The following is a 5,720-nucleotide window of genomic DNA, read 5'->3' as shown; positions in this document are numbered from 1 at the left end:
ATATATATATATATATATATAGTGTGTGTGTTTGTGTGAGTGTGTGTGTGTGTGTGTGTGTGTGCGTGTGTACATTCTTCCAGTTTAAATATATATTACAGTAAGAGATCACAAAATAAACTGGCAACTGTGTCGAATGATCTCTTGAACTCCGTCATGGGGAAGTGTATCTCCTTTCACATAAAGTGCTTCGTAATCAGCTTTGAAGTCTATAGGGAACTCGATTGAAAGAGAAAAGGGAGTTGTAGAGAGCTGGTGGATCCTATGGGAATCTGTAGGCTATATATAGATAAATGACTGGCTGATTTCATAAATAGCTAAGTCATTAACAGCTATTAAACAGTACGAAGTTAGAATATCGGTGACACTTTAGAATGCAGTCTACCTGGCCATTTTCACATTCCCATATACTCCAGCTCTAACTCTAATCGTAACCCTAACCTAAACCTTAACCCTGACCCTAAATCCTAACCCTAAACCTAAGCCTTAACGCTAATCCTAACCCGAAACCTTAACCTTAACACTGATCCTAAACCCTATACTAATCCTGACCAAACCCCAAATTCTAACCCTAATTCAGACCCAGATCAGGTCATTTCACAGCGTGAACAACGGATAACGCGGAAGACCACACACTAAAGCAGCACCAGATAATCTTTGTTGAAGAGGTGATCTGGACATGTTAACGGTGACTTCAATAAGAAATATTTGTACGAAATTTGTAGTCATTGATTATTTATTTACCTTACAGCTGGAATCTGTTCTCGATCACCTGGTTAGTTCTCTTTCATTGAAGAAGGTCATTTCGCCCGAAAAGTATCCACTGGATGACATAACATCAGTTATTGATATCTCTCCGTCAGAAATGTACAGTATAAAAATAGTGGTATATAGAAGAGTATAAGTATAGCAGTGTTCCTGAAGTTATCTTGCGACGATTAAAGAATGCCAACTTCCTGCATCTCTTTAGAAAAGGAAGATACTTTACTTCGATAAGCATAATTGTGATTTTTTCTTTTCATACCGTTGCTAGTAAGGCTGGTCAAATAATAGACCAGTGATGGCGGACTTACGATACACATGCCAGCAGCATCATTTCGCGAGATTTTGGTTGATTGTGGTTGACTTTGTAAAAATCTCCACTTAATGAACAAGTATGTAAATTAGAATACATATGTGCACGCAACTTCTTAAAGAAATTTAAATTACAACACGCCAGACTAAAGAGGCTCACCGTCACTGTCCATAGACAATGTGTAACTGGAGAGTCCGTGTGTCGAGCTGTAAGCTGTCTGGTATTCTCCATGTTCCCAAAAACAACAAGTAGGAGTATACTCTTGCTCCTTTGCTGTTTGCTTTATCCTCGATTAACTATTTGGCAACCGGGGCAAAGCAAAATATAATCTACTGTCTCATGATAATTGTGTTCTTGTAGGCTAAATAGGTAAATAGTTAGTTTGTTATTAATCTTATTAACTCTATATCTTTTATCATCAATGTCAGCGCTCAAAAGCCAGAACTGCTCCATGAAACTGACGCTGGAGCATCTCAACTCAACCTGCCTTTAAGCGTCGTTTATCAAAGGTATTGAACGAAGAAAGTTCTCACAAAAATAAATACCAAATATATGTGCAACTATCCGATGTTCAGGAATGAAATATTTAGTAGATGCCCACACGTGGTTTTTTTGATATTCATAAGGTGAGTGGTTTTTCTTTTTTAAATATTTATATTTATACTATTTCTTTGTGCAGCGCAAACATTTTATTTGTCTGAAATATTGCTTTGATCTTTCAAGAGTTCTTCATCTGATATCGAATTCAGTGTTGAGCATAAGGCCAAAATTTTGTTGGGGGAGATTAATCGATTCGACTGATTCCATTAACTATTTTATCGATCGCGAAAGTATGAAAATCAAAGCCTACCTCGGTGGGATTTGAACTCAGAAATGTACAAAGCCGGAACGAATACTACACATCATTTTTCTCATGCTGTTATAGTAATTAGATTTCTTGTACTAATAGCCGCTCTGCATACATACGTACATACATGCATGCATAAATACAAACATAAACATACATGTGTGTGTGTTTGTGTGTGTGTGTTTTGGTGAGTGTGTTTGTGTGAGTGTGTGTGTGTGTGTGTGTGTGTGCGTGCGTGTGTGTGTGTGTGTGTGTGTGTGCTTTCTCTTCGGTTTATTTAAGTTCTTTTTTCTGGAGTTTAAGACAGTCACTAACAAAGTGAAGGCATTTTGAGTTCAGACTCTAAATCCCTTCACTTTGTGAAATATATGGAAACGTTAGTGTGTACAAAAATGTAAGTGTATGAACCTGTACTTGTTTTCTCTGTTAACATGGCTCTTTAGTGCATAGGTGTTTGTGCATGCGTGCATGTATTAATATGTGTGCATCGTGTATGATTTCTTCATATCTTACAATATCACGAAGGCGCGTGACTTAGGGGGTAAAGTATTCGGCTCACGATTGTAAGGTTGTGAGTTCGACTCCTAGCGGTGCGTTGTGTCCTTAAACAAGACACTTTATTTCACGTTGCTCCGGTTCACTCAACTGGCAAAAATGAGTTGTACCTGTATTTCAAAGGCCCGGCCTTGTCACATTGTCTCACGCTGAATCTCCCTAAGAACTATATTAAGAGTGCACGTGTCTATGGAGTGCTCAACCACATGCACGCTAAATTCACGAGCAGGCTGTTACGTTGATCGAATCAACTGAAACCGTCGTCGTCGTAAACGAACGGAGTGCCAGTTACAATGTCTTATAAAAAGCAAAAATCGGTATGTACTTTTTCGTGACACATAATCACTCTTCATGTCAACAAAATTCCATGCGTCATCTATATTTCAATGTTATTAATTGAAATGAGGGATTGTCCCAACTCTGCCTATTATTTCTGAAAATGTTGCGTATTTTCTTGTGGTAAAATATATATTTTGAACAGAAAACATTGGTATTGAGGAACTCATAGAAATCACAATCAGCGTTTTCACTAGTGTCATTGTCATTGCCATCTCCTTGAACCCTAATTTACTCTTCGTGTACGTGTCGGATTCCATTACGAAGAGATTTATTTTTATATTTTACTGAATTCTTAGTAAGTTGAGCATTTTTTCCAGTTAGCATTTCTGTTTGATTGAGATATTTCAAGCCATTCTTTTATGGATTCATCAACAAAATTACACCTATCTTTGACCTTTGATAATTTAAACATATCAAACTTCTCCCAGAGTCCTTCATCTGAACTGAGCTGTGTTCACATATGCATGAATACATGCACATTTATATAATGCATATATACACACATACATGCAGACATTCACACATTCCCGTATATATATATATATATATATATATATATATATATATATATATATATATATATATATATATATATATATATACTGTATATATCAATTTATGAGTTGTCACATGCTTACAAAACGCAAAGCAAAGCTTTGCTCGTTAGTACATTTTCCATCAGTTACGGGAACAGTTAGGAAAATAGTTCCAGTCAATGGTTTCTCAGTTAAAGTGTCAACTTCTCATCCTGGTTTCAACAAATAGACAATTCCAGAATTCCTCCTGGAATACCATTCCTGTGAACGTGTGTTCGATCTAAATACTCGAGACATATTCATTAAAGCTTGTGCTTCTGCGATCTCAACATTCTCGTCAGTACTTACCATCACAAGCAACTCACAACTAAATATTCATTCGGATATGTAATGTTCAAGCACGACACTACCAACATATATTGGAACCTCGATACATCTAACTCACAGGAATACCAAAACCAATATCTATGTTTGATCTGAGAATTGTAATTAGTAGTGGTGCATCCTTTCATGCTAACATAGATTGACAATAACTTGAAGATAACTGACAGCCTGTTGTGGATCCTCACAATATTTATAACAAGAGAAAGTGAAGCTATGTCCACTGTTTGGAAATTCTTCTTCTCACTCAGTTGAAATATTACTTTTAGTCTTGATCCCTTTCCTTTGCCAAAGACACTGGAAAAAATCCAGCTGGCATTCACGAAGATTGCTTTTATTAACATTTTCAACTACAGACAATAGCTAAATGTTGTGAGATTCTACTTCCTAGAATATATATATGTATACGCACACACGCACGCACGCACACACATACACATACATCTCTCTCTCTATATATAGATATGTATATATATGCAGTGACCCAGCATGGCCACAACCTTAGGGATGAAACATATAAAAGAATATATGTATATATATGTTGCTATACTTGGGGATGGTCCTATTTGGTCTTCACATCAGCTTTATTATTATTATTCCATTTTTTTCAAAGCTCTTTCGTGGCACATCCTGTGACTTCTTGAACCACTCTCTATCCCACTTGTCTCCTCTTGTTCCGCGCCTTCCGTTTTGTCTTTCAGTTGTATGTATCCTCATCTGCACATGCGTTTGAGTCTGCATCTGTGTGTGCGTAAGTGCATGTGTGTGTAAGTGCATGCGTGCATGTGTATGTATGTATGTGTGTGTGTGTGTGTGTGTGTGTGTGTGTGTGTGTGTGTGTGTGTGTGTGTGTGTGTGTGTGTGTGTGTGTGTGTGTGTGTAATGTAGCTAGGGTTAAAATCCAAGCTGTGTCCCCTCGAAGCACATCAGCTTATTCCAGGATTCCAAATCCGTATGTAGATGACATATTTGTGTGAGGGATGCATGAGAGGAGTAAATCTTGGTAAAAATATTGTTTGCTGGGTAATTATATATCAAAACAGGAGATTGGAAAAACTTTTGGTATTATTTATTCAACGTTACACATGTTTCATTTGCTGATAGGAATTACATAATTGTACATGGAGAAGAAATCTTTCAGATATCTCCTATTAGAAATTCTTCAGACAGAGAATCAAATAATACACAATTTGCATTTGGATGAAGCGTTTATATATAATTAGTAATCAGGAGTCCTTCAAATAGTTGGAGGGGCGAGTAAAGAGCAACTATTAATAAGAAAGAAGAAGGAGAGAGTTAGAGATTGATGCAATAAGTGTATTCACAGGGTGGTGAGCTGGCAGAATTGTTAGCATGCCGGGCGAAATGTTTGCAGTGTTTCGTTTTCCGTTACGTTCTGAGTTCAAATTCCACCGAGGTCGACTTCGCCGTTCATCTTTTCGAGGTCGATTAAATAAGTACCATTTACGCACTGGGGTCGATATAATCGACTTAACCCCTTTGTCTGTCCCCTCTATGTTTAGCCCCCGCCCCTATGAGCGATAAAGAAATAAATAAGTGTACACATATACCCTACACATATGCACACATATACATATATGCATACACACACACATATATATATATATACATATATACACACACACACTCATACACATGTACATTCATAGCCACATAGACACATATGCACACATGTAGCTATCAACTTATTTATGAGCAAATACATATCTCTCTCTCTCTCTCTCTCTCTCTCTCTCTCTCTCTCTCTCTCTCTCTCTTCTTCTTCTTCTTCTTCTGTATTACTAGATTTGTTCTTTATTCTCCCTTCTATCTAAAGGACTGCTGATTACTAATTATATATAAACGCTTCATCCAAATGTAAATTTTGTATTGTTTGATTCTCGGTCAAAAGAATTTCTAATAAGAGATTTCTTACATGCTTCTCCTACATGTGCAATTTTGTAGCTCCTATTAGCAAATGAAACAT

Source organism: Octopus bimaculoides, chromosome 17 (assembly GCF_001194135.2).
Source record: "Octopus bimaculoides isolate UCB-OBI-ISO-001 chromosome 17, ASM119413v2, whole genome shotgun sequence".
Taxonomy (NCBI): Eukaryota; Metazoa; Mollusca; class Cephalopoda; order Octopoda; family Octopodidae; genus Octopus; species Octopus bimaculoides.
The sequence above is the reverse complement of the archived record's forward strand: the minus strand, read 5'-3'. Positions refer to the sequence as shown.